The sequence below is a fragment of the Protopterus annectens genome, chromosome 2.part1 (genome assembly GCF_019279795.1).
Source record: "Protopterus annectens isolate FY-2018-M chromosome 2.part1, PAN1.0, whole genome shotgun sequence".
Classification (NCBI taxonomy): domain Eukaryota; kingdom Metazoa; phylum Chordata; order Ceratodontiformes; family Protopteridae; genus Protopterus; species Protopterus annectens.
This window is the reverse complement of record NC_056729.1, coordinates 1,396,208,445-1,396,225,323: the sequence shown is the minus strand read 5'-3', so window position 1 is coordinate 1,396,225,323 and position 16,879 is coordinate 1,396,208,445. Positions and strand designations below refer to the sequence as shown.

Below are 16,879 nucleotides of genomic sequence, written 5' to 3'. Positions count from 1 at the left end.
GATCAGCAAAGCTGCCATATGCAGACAAATTGGCATTACAGGCAGACTCTGAACATGAACTTCAATTGATAGGGAAATGAAATGCAAAAGTGGAGGTACATGGGATGAAACTGAGTACAGATAAGACAGTTGTAAAGGCAGCGAGAGGGGGAAACCAAAAGAAGCTGAACAATTGAGATAGAAGGGAAATAGTGGAACAGACAATGAGTTTCATGTATTTATGAGGGGTGGTTGAGATGAAGGGAAGTCTAAATGAAGAGGTTTAAGCTAGAATCAGGAGGGCTGTAGCCATCTTGCACAGAGTGTCAGTAGTAGGGTGTGATAGAAGAATGCAAAAGAAGCTGAAAATTAAGGTGATCAAAACAGTAGTGCAACCATTAGTACTGTGTGGTATGGAAACCTAGGCAGTGCAGACAGAGCAGTGGATGAAGCTAAAGTCATGGAGCTGAAATGTATGAGATGGATGATAGGATGCACAATGGGGGCAAATGAAGAAATGAGTGCATCAGAACAGAAACCTATGTAGCTCCAATTAGAGAATGTCAAAGAGAACAGATTACAGTGGTTTGAGCACATGTGCAGGAAGGCAGAAGACAGTCTGGTAAAGAAGAATTGGCAAAGTCAGGAACAAGGCCAACAGAAAACGAGGGTGGCCAGCAAAGAGATGGATGGATTGTATGACAGAAGACCTGTAAATGGCAGGTATGACTGTTGAAGAATATAAGAGAGTGGCATTGAATCAGGAGAGATGGCAACAGTTGATGCAACCCCCCTGACTATACGTAGAAGATAGGAAAAAGGGGGTTGATGATGAAGATAATGACGATGATGATTTAACTAAGAGAAACACTAACAGTTCTTTTTGTATTATACATATTAAAGCAATTATGCAAAAATGATAAAATATATACATTAGTATGCCACTACTTTTTACTCTGTAGCTGGCATATGTTGTGGGACTGAACCTTTGTCTTCTTATTCTAAATATTCAAGTTCTAGTTTTGTTAGGAGTTCTTATCAAATGATAATATTATATTATACTTTTAAGCTTGATAACACCAGAGGGAAATTTGTTCAGTGATGGCTGAGTGGGGAAATGATGGCTGGACTTCACGCTTGTGTAGGTTGCAGTATTTTTGTTGAAAAGTTATTCTGGATGGTAAATGTGAGATGAGCTTTTTTCAGCATGTAGTTCCATGGGTTAAAGTTGGTAGGATTGATGTGAGTTATGTAATGTTGTCAGCTGGATAGCTGAGATCTGTAATTTGAGTGGAATTCCCAGTTTGATATGTAAGGGAATGCATAACAGATTTTATTTAAGTGAATTTGCTAGGGTGTCTATGGTTTCCATGTCTGTAAGGACGATCCTTAACAGCTTTATTGATAAAAGTGAAAACTCATCTGCTGATGTTGTACAGTATATTTAGCAATATATTGGGTTCCTTCAAATTACGGAATCTGAGTGACATGGCTATGTAGGTGTGGCAGCCCAGTTGTGATTATTCTGAGACCTTGTTAGAGTTACAGTTAGTTGACATGATCATTTATGCTTAAGAGGATGACTGTAAGTTTTAGTTTGGTGGTAGCTGTCTTTTTAAGTAAATGGGACCTCTGCAATTTGTAATTGCTTTTGTATTGACCCGTTGTCTCTTGTCCCTTCAGGGTGAACCTAACAGTAAATAAATAAAAAAAAAGCTGCTTATTTTAGAAATGTATCTTTTATATATGATTAGGACATAAAATGTTCTCTTGAGTTAGGAACATTCTTAATGAGTGTGGACTTCTATTACTACATATTTTAATTTGACCTTATACAAGGAACCGCAAGATGACAGCTGAGATGACTTGCTTATTTAAGTGTTTAACAGATGTGTGTGGATTGCAGGTATACTTGTCAGTGAATTCACCAAGGAAAAACTGTTTTTACAATTATTGTGGACTCATATGTAGAAGGAAGAGTCCAGGTAGTCCATTGCCTGCATTGGTGATATAAGGATTCAAGACAGTAAAGAAGGGCCTAGTGGTTGAATGCAATGTGGTTGCTTTAAACCATGGAGAGCCATGATAGTGTATTGTTGATGAATTGTATTAACCTTTTGTATTTGTGTAATTTTATGTACGTGAGTGAGGAATTCTTAATTTGAGAATGTAAGACATACTATGCTACCCAATGTAATACATTTATTGCTTTTTGGATTGAGTATTTGAATTTTCAAAATGAGTATACTATTTGTCTTTTTCAAAGGGTAAGTTAGAAGTACTGGGCATCTATTCATGGGTCTATGTGATAAGATTGTAAACCCACGTACCTGAAAATGATAACACAGAGACAAATCTTCAGTTAAATGAGTCCTGACATAACTGACAAGTTACCCAGGAAAAGGAAGCAGTTGGCCAACATTTGGGAGTCTGCCCTTTTCCCTGCTATAGTGCAATCTCGGAGATGGTATAGTTAGTTAGGAGGGTGTGGGGGTGAAGCCCTCCACTTGTGTGAGTTTGAAGTCCTTCTATGTTTTTTCTTGTCCTTGTTGGCTGACCAGTTACGTTCGTTCAGTGAATTCTCTGTGTTGTGTGGAGTTGGTTAAGTAACAATTCGGTGTTTTCATCTCGGTGTTATTGTTTTCGGGTGTGTGGATTTTCTATGCTATCAAGTAGACCCCTATTCATGTAGTACAAGGTATTTATAGGGAGCAGATTGGTATAAAGAACTCAATATTCATGTATATTATATTATTTTATTTTTTTTTATATTTTTTCCCCCTAACAGATTTGTTTGTTTTTCAATTGAATTGTACAGGTTATAGGTCACATTAAAGGTGGGAAAAGTTCTGAAATTATTTATTATGGTCTCATTTTTTTTATATCACAAAAACATGGCATTTTGGCAGGGGTGTGTACAGTTTTTATATCCACTGTAGTTTTACCCATATTTTTCAGGTCTGTTAATAAGACCTCAATCAAGTGGTTAAATATTGCCTTGCCAGCAATGAAAGTGGAAGGTATACATTATTTCAGCCTTAATGTCATCAAGAAAGGGTTGAACTCTTACCTGGCTATGCCTTCTAATAGTAAACATATTAGGTGCATGGACATTATTATATGAGGACAAATGGATTGATTGATTAATTGTATTAAGTTGCTAGGATTGTCTGAATGGACTTCACCAAACCTCTCAACCTCTTAGAACAAAAAATCTGGACAAAGCCATCAATAATGGTAGGAGAAAAGCCCAAAAATAGGGGCACTTTTTTAAATATTGCACTTACAGACTTAGAAAGTTTATAAAATAACAGGTTTTGCATTAGCATTAATTTTCTGAAAGGTATGAAGTCTTAAACTCAAGTGTCAGTGTCTGTCATTATTTTCCGAGTTTAACCCTCAATGATTTACCGGTGATTTGACAGAAAAACACAATTTTATAAGAAACAGATGAAAAATATGAGGCGAAAATCTGTAGAGTTGACAGGTATGGACTTCACTCATTTTCAGCAGAGCTCCAGGGAGAAAAGTTCTTTACATAACAAGAATAAAAATCTTATAATAGTATAACAAGAATATAATGACAGTATGTAGTAATTTTCACATTAGATTTACAGAAGAATAGGTTGGCGAAGAAGAACTGGGATTGTCAGAGAGATGGAGAAAGTAGACATAGGTTCACAGGTTCATAGATTAGTACTAGGCTAACTGCCCATGTGGGCTTTTATAAGCCTAGCCAATTACCCCATGTCAGAATCAAACCCTGCACCTTGTGTTTATAAGGTAAACACTTTAACCATTATGCCAACCTCCCACCCCATAATGGTTCCACTGGGGATCGAACCCAGGAGCTTCTGCGTGTTAAGCAGATGTGATAACTGCTACACTACAGAACCTGCTCATGTATAAATAACCCTTGCAGGATTTGAACCCAGAACCCTGCACACCATAATCAAAGCACTATACCAGTAAGCCACCTCAGACAGACAGACAGAAGTACAAGGAGATGAAACATATGGTGAAGAGAGAGAGGTGGCAAAGGCTAAGGATAAGACATATGGCGAGTAGTATGAAAGGATGGACACTGGAGAAAAGGACCTGTACAGATTGGGTAGACAGAGGGACCGAGTTGGGAAAGGTATGCAGCAGGTTAGGGTAATAAAAGATAATAAGGGAAACGTACTCACAAGTGAGGCGAGTGTGTTGAGCAGATGGAAAGAGTACATTGAGGGGCTGATGAATGAAGAGAATGATAGAGAGAGAGAGAAGGTTGGATGATGTGGGGATAGTGAATCAGGAAGTGCACTGGATTAGAAGGAGAATGTGGAAGCATGGATGTGTTTAGGAGAGATGGCAGTGGGGTTTTCAACTAGATTGTTTAACGAAATCTTGGAAAGTGAGAGGATGCCTGAGGAGTGGAGAAGAAATGTATTGGTACCGATTTTTAAGAATAAGAGTGATGTGCAGAGCTGTAGTAACTACAGGGGAACAAAATTGATCAGCTACAGGATAAAGTTATGGGAAAGAGTAGTGGAAGCTAGGTTAAGAAGGGAGGTGATGATGAGCAGCAGTACAGTTTCATACCAGGAAAGAGCACTACAGATGCTATGTTTACTCTGATGGTGTTGATGGAGAAGTATAGAGGAGTTGCATTGTGTTTTGTGTTCTTAGAGAAAGCATATGACAGGGTGCCTAGAGAGGAGTTGTGGTATTGTTTGGGGAAGTCAGGAGTGGCAGAGCAACATGTAAGAGTGGTATAGGATATGTACGAGGGCAGTGTGACAGTGGTGAGTTTTGACTTATGGATGCATTCAAGGTGGTGGTGGGATTACATCAAGGATCAGCTTTGAACCTTTTCTTATTTGCAGTGGTGATGAACAGGTTGACTGACAAGATCAGACTGGAGTTCCCATGGACTATGATGTTGGCAGATGACATTGTGATTTGTAGTGAAAGTAGGGAACAGGTTGACGAAACCTTGGAGAGGTGGAGATATGCTCTAGAGAGGAGAGGAATGAAGGTCAGCAGGACTAAGACAAAATATATGTGTGTGAATGAGAGGGAGGACAGGGGAATGGTGAGGATGCAGGGAGTAGAGTTGGTGAAGGTGGATGAGTTTAAATACTTGGGATCAGCAGTTCAGAGTAATGGTTAGTGTAGAAGACTGGTGAAGAAGAGAGTGCAGGCAGGGTGGAGCAGGTAGAGAGGATTGTTAGGAGTAATTTGTGTCAGACGGGTACCAGTAAGAATGAAAGGGAACATCTACAAGATGAAAGTGAGATCAGCTATGTTATATGGGTTGGAGACGGTAACACTGATGAAAGACAGGAGTGAGAACTGGAGGTGGCAGAGTTAAAGATGTTAAGATTTGCATTGGGTGTCACAAGGATGGACAGGATTAGAAATGAGTGTATTAGAGGGTCAGCTCAGGTTTTGACACTTTGGAGACAAAGTCAGAGGAATGAGATTACGTTGGTTTGGACATGTGCTGAGGAGGGATGCTGGGCATATTGGGAGAAGGTTGCAAGGATGGAGCTGCCAGGTAACAGGAAAAGAGGAAGGCCTAAGATAAGGTTTGTGAATATGGTGAGAGAGGACATGCAGGTGGTTGGTGTGGCAGAGCAATATGCAGAGGACAAGAAGAAATGGAAACAGATGATCCACTGTGGTGACCCCTAATAGGAGCAGCTGAAAGAAAAAAGAAAGAAAAAAGATTTAATAGTTAATACAGCAGGATTTATGTCATTGTAGTACAACATGGTTGTGCCAGAAAGGTGACTGTGATAATAGTGGAACTTGTCAGGAGCATATTTATAAAACATAAGAAACAAAGGATTAGGCCAGCTGGCATAGTGTTAATTGGGAAGCCATCTTGATTACAAAATCTAATTGTTAATAAATAACTGATGCCAAAATCATGGACTGAAACTAAATACCAAAAAAATGCATTATTGTTTCCTTTGGGAAGTCATCTTTCCCAGGGAACTACCACATTAACAACATACTCCTAAGAGTTGATCCACTTCTTTAGGATATATGAACTTATGGGCAGTGACCTACCTTTTGACCAACATGTGTCTATTGTTGTAAGAAAGTCCTTCTATATATCACAGTTTATAAAACGGGGTTTGTGTCTAGATATAGGGATGCCGTTGTCCTCCTTTACTCAGCCTTCATTAGTCCATTCATTGAATATAATGCTCATTTGGCATGTATCTGTTCAGACACATGCAACAACTGTAATGACCACAGAGATACCGTACTAAAAGGATACAAGGCCTAAACAACATGTTCTACATGGATCTGTTCAAAGCCATTTCACTATACTCTGTATCCTTCACTTTGCTAAGAGGTGACCTGCGTTTGGCATAAAAGGCATCCTCTGACCCACTATTGATGGATTTACTGTGCATTAGCAAGTCAAATTCCATCAGAAATAATCAGTCTAGAGATGTAAACCTCTTCCGCAACATCATCTGAATGATTTGTAGGGACAGGTGTATATCTCACAGAGGATACGGCTGCTGTGGAACAGACTCCCCATCCACATAAAATAAAATTCATCCCTGTTCATATTCAAATGCAACTTAGATCTATGGATGGAAAAACAGAAAATTTACCCCAGGACCGCCCCCAGTACTACTACTGGACAGAGGCAGCTCATAAATGCTTTATCCCATGCATGGGTCAACTCAAATTACCTATGGTATGATCCCAGTTGTTCTCATTGAGGTAATATTTTATTACAGACGGCGATATTTTACTTGAGGACCTCACCAGATGCGCAGTAGCAAGCCCCGCCCAAAACCCACCCCCGTGATATGTCATTCATGAATATGCATTCCCTCCAAATGTACCATCGGATGTCAAAAAAAGAAAACAAGCGCACTGATATTTAATATAACAATAAATAAAACAGTAAAACGTTACCAACATCAGTAATATTACATTTTCTAGTTACCTTATCAAACGTCTGAATAACGGCGATATCTTTTGAATTACAAAGTAAAAACTTGTGAGAGGCTGTAATTATCGATGTGGGTTAACTCCAAGAAGCAGGCTGTTACAAACTGGGGTGGTATATGACCCTGCCTGTTTCTGCTTCCCTATCGTCTACAGTAAGGGTTTATAGTGCATTAACCTTTTGTGTTTACGTTAATATTCTCATATCATGTATGCATAGTTAGCCACATACTGATGCATACTTTTATAGCGTTAGCACGAGTGATTACTTGAAGGCTAATTAAACTTTTTTATACTAAACTAAATTATAAACATTAAATAAACATAAAGTGAATATTTCTAGTGACATCCAGCCAGATGGGCAAACGGCAAAAGCAGCAAAAAATATTTCGTATTGTATCCTTCTAGTGCTACCGTTTGCCCATCTTGCTGGATGTTGCTTGAAATATTCACTTTATGTTTCTGCTTCTATCGTCTAAAGTAAGGGTTTGTAGTGCATTAACCTTTTGTGTTTTGGAAGTAGTATGTACATTTAATTTACGTTAATATTCTCACATCATGATGCACGCGCGATTACTTGAAGGCTAATTACATATGCAGACCGGTTTGTCACTCAGTTCGCGACACGTCCACTTCTGCGCGAAACTAACTGGTGAGGCCCTCAAGTAAAATATCACCTTACAGACACTGATATGGATAAGGCCAGTCTATAACCAAATGGGATAGGTTATTTCAAGCACAAAAAGGGAAGTTGGCCAGGCTTAAAATAGCCCATAATGGCAGCTAATCTAGTACTTACCTGTGAACCTATAAGAGCACTCATACGGTCAAGGCCAGATGTGCAAATAACATGTACTCTCAGAGAAGAGTAGTTAGTATAAAGTATAACAACATTGCAAACATAAGTAGATTAAGAACCTTATAGGCTCGTGTTTTGAAAAAAAAAACGCATTTAAGAATGCTAAATAAATGTTTCACCTAAAGTTCATAAGTAAGAAAATGAATACTTTATACAGGAGAGAATCTCTAATTACAGTACTTATATGAAAGAGATTGTAGAACATTTCAGAAGTAGAGATTGAAATGATTTAGTGGAAAGAGGAATATTTTCATCTTATAGAATGTTTGTATTTATCTGTAGCTGGTTAAGAATGACAAAATACTACAAGAGACACACTGCCAGCAGAAGGTGAACGGGGAAGTGATATTCTTGAAGGTTAAAAACAATTCTCCCCAATATTATAAAGATAGCTTAATTAGTGGAAGATAAGACAGTGGAATGGATCATCAGGAAGAATAGTGTTTATTTAATACAAAACATATTGACAAAAAGATAACTAGTGAATTACCAAAGCAAAGAAGAAGGCCATAACTGTAATATCTTGTAGAGAGCAGTGTGCCCTACATTATCCATAGGTTTGTAATATCAGTAACTGCAGGGACTTCTATAGCATAAGAAAAGATTAGGAGTCAGCAGACAGAGAAATTATTTCCTATGTAGGAGTCATTCCCAGCCTCTATATTCACAATTCAGGGTCATACTACCTTGGATAGGAAGATGGTAAGTGAGTGCATTTTGCCTGTTTCTTGCATAAACACCCCTGGTAATAAGCACCTATTGTTATTCATCATTGCTTGCTATTTCATAACTGCCAATCATATGGAAAGACAATGTTACATACAAAATGTTATGGTTTCAGCCACTTGTGCTCTAGCAATTCAGCGGGTACCTAACAAAAAGGGATCAGCAGAAGGATTACAAGTTATGTGGCAAGCATTGTTTGACCCCAGGGGTCTTTGTGTCAGTATACTATGAGAAAGAGAAGTAAAGCAAAGAAGAAAGCTTGGAGAGAGCAGATGGTAAACAAATCTGCAGCTGGCACCTAAAAAATCCAGAGACACCCTTATGGAGATAGAATAATGTATAATGGTGAGACAAGTTACTAAAACAAAAGCAAACTGAGATATTTTGTTTATGGAAGGAGTTAGTAGAGCCCCCTGTGTGAAACAAACTGTTTTACCTGCACCTGTGCATTGTTTCACAATATAATATCCTTCTGTTAACTTCTGATCATTAATGGTATGCATTACAAACTTATATTGTTTCTACTACCCCTGAAATTCTAGCCAATGAAATTAGCAGAGAGCACCAAATTATGTGGTGGCCTTTCTGGTTCTGGTAATTAATGCTTTACAGAAGAAAAAACACATCATGTACCTCAGTATAAAATCAAACATAGCAACAAACAAAAAACTGACTTACCCTTAATGAACTATAGATGACATTTGTTGGCCTTCACTAGTGTGGGAAATTTGGAATTTGTATCTCCAGTGACTAACACTATAGGCTTTTCCTGTCACTGGTGGTAGCCTTGAAATGTTATTCCATTGTAGTTAGAAGTAAAATGACATGTTCCTGCATTTTCCTTTGCTTATTTCCTTTGCTGCATTTTCTTTAGGTTCATTTTCTTACTTACGAACTGTAGGTGAAACATTTATTTAGTATTCTTAAATGTGTTTTTTTTCCAAAAAAATAGCCTATAAGGTTCTTCTTAATCTACTTATGTTTGCAGTGTTGTTCATAGGTTGGTATTAGGCTATCGGCCCTATACAAGCCTAGCCAAACAATTCCCCGGATATTTCTTCCGACAATATTTACTTCCCTGGACCCCTGTACTTTATTACATTTTACATGGTGAGTCAGTATTAAGGAATACACCCTGTAACAAAAAGAAGCAGTGAAAATTAAAATTAAAATCTATAGGGAAGTCTGCTATCACTTGTATTTTGAAGTTTAACAAGAGATTTTATTACACGTAAAAACCCAAAAGCTGTATATACCAATCAATTATACTAAATATGTTTTGTAGTTGTTGAACTGAAAAATAGGCAGAAATGACTGAGTAGTCATGATTTAAAAAATACAGTCAAGGACCTAAAGATATTGAGGTGATGAGGACTGAAGCATTAAAAAAATGACAGACAGCAGCCATTTGGAACACATTTTGCCACATTTAATTGTTGGAAATGTGCTAAGTGTAAGAAAGGTTATTTAACTTCTTGATTTGAAATCTAATTCAAATGGCAGTACAAAAAGTTAGAGCAGTTAATATTCTGTGTGTTTCAGTTTCTTTTTTCATATGTGGTGCAATGATATGAGGTATTGTGAGCTACGCCAGGAGAAGTAGGGCAGTGGATGTGTAGCATATGCCAGTATAGCTAAAGTGCGTCCCACTGAATAGTAAAAAAATTAAAGTTTTGCAATGGCCCAGCCAGAGCCCAGACCTAAATCCAATAGAAAAATCTGTGAGGTGACCTGAAGAGGGCTGTGCACAAGAGATACTCTCACAATCTGACAGATTTGGAGCGCTTTATCAAGGAAGTCTGGGCAAATATTGCCAAGTCAAGATGTGCCATACCGATAGACTCCTACGCAAGAAGACTGAATGTTGTAATTAAATCAAAAGGTGCTTCAACAAAGTATTAGTTTAATGGTATGCACACTTATGCAACCAGCTTATTGTATGTTTTTTTATTTTTTTATATTTTTTCTCCAAACAGATTTGTTTGTTTTTCAATTGAATCTTACAGATTATAGGTCATATTAAAAGTAGGAAAAGTTTTGAAATGATTGATTGTGGTCTCATTTTTTTATATCACAAAAACTTGGCATTTTAACAGGGGTGTGTAAACTATTTATACCCACTGTATATCAGACTATACTGGTGTAACTGAGTAAATGTATATATGTCAACAGAAGACACTGGAAAGGGAGAGGTTAATGTCAGTCCTGTTAATTTGAAAAATGTTGTGACATTAAATTACTTAATTTAGGCCATAAAGATTGTATCATACAGTTCTGATTGCAGCCAGAGATGAAAAGTATGTGCCAAAGAATGGTTTATTAGCTCCTGTAGGATGAGTGGAAGTGTTTTATTGTTTATGACTTCCAGGAGCTGCAGCAGATCTTAGCAAAGCTGTATGTGTGTGTGTATATTACTGACACATATGTGCAAAATTCTGGGTCATTTGCTTGGAAAGTGGGGGGCTAACATGGGAACCAGAAGTCATGTGACCAGATGTATATGATGCTATTCTGTAATCCATCACTGAAATTATGGCTTTTAATACTAGATGAGACTGAAGTCTGAGAGCACTCTGGTTTTGTAACCTGAGAAAGAAGGAGGACTTCTGACCTACTTCATCTTTCCTTGCTCTAGTAAGTGAACCAGGGAATAGTAATTCTTTATATCAGTCAGGAAAATATAGTGAGAGTAGTTAATTTTCTATATCTGTGTGAATCTATTCATCTGAGTTATTTTATTATTTACTGTGATTGAAACTCTGGTGTTTATTGTAAATAGACATTTAGTATTGTCATGTTCTTTTATTATTTATTATAACTGTATTTAAACTTGTTATTATGGCTGGTCCTTTAGAGAATATTTTAACCTTTAAGAGTACTTATATCCTTTTGATGACTCTGTGGCCACTCCTGAAAGCCTTACTACATTGGCCAAACACTATCACTTGTATTAATATTAATTTAACTCAGTGTAATAGGGTAACCTTGTAAGAGCCTTAGAGTAGCTGACCTTGGAGTGTTTGGTGGCAGTAACCACCTTATAGTAATTTGTGCCATCCTTTCTCAGGTGTGTGTATGTGTGTGTGTGTGTGTGTGTGTGTGTGTGTGTGTATGAATCAAATCTCAAAGAGTGTGTGTGTCAACTGCTTGGAGCAAGGGCATGAAGCACTGGTTTCACAGAGAGAGTGGTGGAGGATATGGCTTGGGCCCTTGGCTGAGGACTCAACTCTACAGCTCTGCAAGTGGGGAGTCTCACTGGGGCCCTGGAGAAAGAGAGAGAGAGAGATCCACTCCCTGGACTGAGTGTGTTCCCGGTGTGCTGTTAAGGGAAATTGTGCTTGATGCAGATAGCTGCATCTGGAAATACTGTGTGTATCTGTTTTTGTTCCAAGTGAACATTCCTCTCCAGTGTTAGTGGCGAGGAATCAGGCTGCTTGATTACTAGGCCAGACAGGGGGCATCACATAATGGTAGGCAGTGGTGGGATATTAATTAAACTTCTGTAGCCTGTAGGAAGTTGCCACTGAAGGTATTTTTATTCTCAGCAGCCACAAGGTAAACATTCACAGTTTCATTTCACAATAGTTTTATTTATTTAATTTTTTGTTAGTTTAGTTTAGTCAGGGAAAGCAAGCAAAGATCTCAGTAGAGGATTATGGCAAGCTGACAAAGAACCAATTGGCCAACATGTATGAAGCCAAAGGACTGGTGCATGCCAATCTGATAAAGAAGAAATGATTTCAGCCTTAATCACAGCTCAGACCAGTAACCAGGAGGATAACCAGTTTAGTGATGGGAATTTCCAGTCCTCATAAGCAGGACAGTTCACCCTTTCCTCAGAAGATTTAAAGATCCATCTGGAATTAACAAGACGTGAACTGGAGGCCAAGCATTAGGAATTCGAATCAACAGTGAGATTGTGGCATTTGGAGGCTGAAGAAAATGAGAGACTGTGAAGTTTGGAGGCCAAAGAAAAGGAGAAGCAGCACCAATGTGAGAGGGAGATGCTGACTCTTCACCAGGGTCATGGAGGTAATGGGGAAGGGAATAACCGAGCACTAGAAGGAATAAAGATCAGAACATTTCTTCCACAGTTTACAGAGGGTGATAATTTTGATAGTTTTATTAATATATGTGAAAGGGTATGTAAACACTATAATGCTGACCAATGGCTCTGGGTATGGTTCCTGACCACCTTACTCCATGGTGAAGTTGTAACTGCTGTTTCTAAATTGTCCGATTGTTTAAACTATGATACAGTAAAGCAGTGTTTATTAGAATGTTTTTAAGTTAACACCTGAAGCATACAGAAAAAAGTTTTGTTGAGCATAAACATAAGGCAGATGAAAATGTGTGTGATTATATTGCTAAGTTAAGCACTTATTTTCATGGGTGGGTGAGTGAATGTCAAGTCACCACTTTTGAAGGGCTGGCAGAACTTTTGGTGACGGGACAAGCCCTTAGCAGCTCTTTTCCTGATGACATAAGAATCACGTTGGCTGTAACTCTGCAGATGACCTGGGGAAAAAAGGGGATCTCTACTTAGCAAGCAGGGCATCACTGCACAGGAAGGGGATACCCAGTGCTGCACATGGATGTAAGGGAGCCCATAGTGGGCAGCCTAAACCACCCCAATAGAGTCCGCCAGTAACAGGGGAAGCCACTAGTTCAGGTACATGGCCAGGATCAAGGGTTAAATGTTTTAAGTGTAACCCGTGGGGCCATGTATCATATAGATGTCCATGGAAACAAGGTGGAGAACAAAAGGTGGGGGGGCAGCAAGTATGAATAACAATATGCCAGTGTTAACTTATCTGGAGACAGCAGGGGTACCACACTATTACCAGAGTGTATATCTGATCTTAGTGGATGGAAAACAGGCTACTGCTAAGAGAGGCACAGCCTCTGACATAACCATTGTGAAGCCTGCAGTGGTTAAAGAGGAGCAGTACTTGATTGGGGCACTCCACTGAAGTCAGAGCTTTAGGAGGGACCCCATTCCAAATGCCTTTGGCCAGAGTTCACCTTGACTGGGAGGGTGAAAAAGGAAGCAAGCAAGTAGGTGTGTTTTAGGATATCCCTGCAGATTTTGTGATAGGGAACGATCTTGATAATGTAGTACCTTGTGTACATGCAGTTACATGCAGTCAGGCTTGGTTACATGCAGTCAGACTTGGAGACAGGCATGTGGGTCTGGTAGCCTGGGGGAGACCCAGACAGACCCAGCACCTGAAGCCAGGGCTGCTGAAGTGGCTATTTCAAGGAGGGAGCTACCCTGTAGCAGTGAGCCTGAAGATGAGCCACAGCTGCTGGTAGGTACTGATGTTCCCTTGGACAGAGTGACTGCAAGGGCAGAGGTGAGTGGTAGTACCCAGGCTGACAGTGATGCACCGCTGTCACAGGATACCACGCTTCCTTTGGAAAGGGAGCTGGGAAGGGTAACAAAGAGAGACTTAGAGACTTGAGACAGGCTCAGCTCTCAGACCCTACACTAAGAGGCTTGAGGGAGGTATCTAAGGAGAAACCTGGTTCAGTAGGAACATGGGAGTCTGTGTACTATTAGTATTACTTTACAGAGAATAGACCCGTGAGGGAGGGCTAGGAGGGCGAGGTAATACAGCAGTTGGTAGTGCCTAGAGCCTACCATCTTGCAATTCTAGCCATAGCCCATGACATTCCTTTTCTAGGTCATATGGACATAAAGTGTACCAAGAGGTATATTATGCAGAACTTTTATTGGCCTTGGGTTGGAAGAGATGTAACAGCATACTGCAGGACCTGTGAGCAGTGCCTAAAAAGCAGGCAAGGCAGGAAACAAGGTCAAAGCTCCCTTGATGCCTTTCCCTGTGATTGAGGATCCATTTCTGAGGGTAGCTATGGGTATTATGGGGCCTCTGAGTACTCCAAGGTCCAAAGGGAAAAAGTATATCCTGGTGGTAGTAGATTATGCTACTAGATATCCTGAAGCAGTGGCTCTGCCCTCCACCAAGGCAGAGAAGGTAGTAAATGTTTTGTTAGAGATTTTCAGCAGAGTAGGTTTTTCCCAAAAAAATACTGACTGGCAGAGGTGCTAATTTCGTGCCAGACATGCTGGCTTGTCTGTGGAAGCACTGTAGGGTGAAGCACCTAAAGACCACCCCCTGCCATCCCAAAACTAATGGTCTTGTGGAGAGGTTACACTCCACACTAAAGATCATGCTACAGGCATTTGCAGACCAGTTTTAGAGAGAGTGGGACAGATATTTCCCCCATCTGCTGTTTGCATACAGAGAGGTACCCCAGAATCATCCACATTTTTTCACCCTTTGAATTACTGCATTGGGCATAGGGTGAGGGAACCTTTAGATTTGATTTGTGATGAGTCGGAGGGTAAGTGTGAATCCCACAAGGAGTATGTTGTGGCATATGTCATAAACCTCAGAACAACGCATAGGTAGCACACGGGCTTGGCCCAGGAGAACCTGGCAGGAGCCTAACAGCAGAAAAAGGTCTGGTGTGACAGAAATGCTCGAACCCAAGAGTATGCTTTGGGAAAGCAGGTTATGATTCTCATTTCTGTCAGACACAATAAGCTGCAGGCAGCATGGGAGGGACCCGTCAAAGTGGTGAGGAAGGTCAGTGATGTTAACTACATGGTAGAACTGCTAGGCAGGGGCGCATATTGTACCATGTTAACATAATAAAGCCCTACCATGATAGGGAAGCCCTGGTGCTGAGTATTTACAGTGGGAGGCTGGAGGAGACTGAGTGGGATCTATGGCTACATTGACCCAGCAAGCAAAATATCAATTACTAAGGTGGAGTGTAGGGATGCAGGCATATGGCATGACAGTGCAACAAGTGTGGGGTCAACAATGCTAGTGCAGATGGGTTCTCAAGACAGGGTATGGGTTAATGTCTTCCCAGACAGGCTAACTCCCCTCAGGCTATGTTTCCCAAAGGCCACTTGAAAAACTAGCTTGAGTCTTTAAAGGGGTGAGAGATGTGACGATGTGAGGTATTGTCAGCTATGCCTAGGAGAAGTTGGGCTGTGAATGTGTAACATATGCCAGTATAGCTCGCTGGAATTTTGCAAAGAATTATATGTCATTTGTATATCAAACTGATTTATACAGATGCTTGTGTTGAGAAATGTATTTGTAAAACTGATTATGTTAAAAAATGTACCAACAGTGTGTCCTGCTGATCAGAAGAGAAATATACATGTATATTAGACTGTACTGTTGTATCTAAGAAAATGTATATATATTGTGACATCCCTACTCTAGGCCAATAATCAAGGAGCCTGAGTACTCACCACTGACACTGGAAAAGGACTTTCACTTGGAATACAAATGGATGCACTCAGTATTTCCAGATGCAGACCTGCCTGCATCAAGCACAATTTCCCTTAAGAGCACACAGGGTACACACTCAGCCCAGGGTATGGGTTTCTATTTCTGTCTCTCCCCAGTAAGGCTCCCCACTGGCAGAGCTGCAGATTTAAGTCTTCATCCAAATGCCCAAGCCAAGTCCTTCACCACACTCTCTGTGAAACCAGTGCTTTGTGTCCCTGCTCCAAGTAGCTGACACACACACACACACACACACACACACACACACACACACACACACACACACACACACACACACACACACACACACATCTGGAAAAGGCTGACATGGATTAACCCACTGTGCCTCCTCCTGCCCAGATTATAAGGTAGTTATCTCTGCCACCAGGCACTACAAAGCCAGCTACCTAAGGCTCTTGCAAGGGTATCCAGTTATACTGAGTGAAATTAATATTAATACAAATGGTAATGCTGACCAAACAGCAAGGCTTTCATGAGTGGCCAGAGTTATCACCAAATAAATATATGGAATTATCTCAAAACTTAAATATTTTCCAGAAAGGACCAGCCACAATGACAAGTTTAAATATATTTAATAATAAATAATAGAAGAACAAGAACATACTGAATAAATATTTATAGTATACAGCACAGTTTCAGTCACAGGAAATATTAAAAATAATACAGCTGGAAAGATTCACACAGTTAAAGAAAAATAATGCTTAATTATTCTTCCTAACAAATCTAGAGAGTTACTGTTCCTACTTAAGGGGTAGAGCAAGGCAAGATGCCGTGAGTAAATGGTCCTTGTTGACAAATCCAAGATAGAATACAGAATACTGAGAGCAATCTCCTACTAATATCTAAATATTATTTCTGGCTTACAGAATTACTTCACATACATCTGGTCATCTGACTGTGTTTCCCGCACTATCCCCTTTCACTAGAAGCTGCCAGGGTTTACCACCTATGTGTTGCAGTACACACTAGACCTTTAGCTAAGTTTTATTAAAGCATC

General features: G+C 39.7%; 1 protein-coding gene and 1 non-coding gene across 8 annotated transcripts in view; one reads left to right on the top strand and one right to left on the bottom strand.

Moving 5' to 3' along the window:
• Nucleotides 1–16,879, top strand: part of DNMT3A (DNA methyltransferase 3 alpha) — a 5,166,949-nt gene that overhangs the window by 2,960,951 nt on the left and 2,189,119 nt on the right. The window lies entirely within an intron of this gene.
• On the bottom strand, nucleotides 3,803–3,875 carry TRNAV-AAC. Its single transcript has one exon. It is a non-coding gene; the product is annotated as a tRNA-Val (tRNA).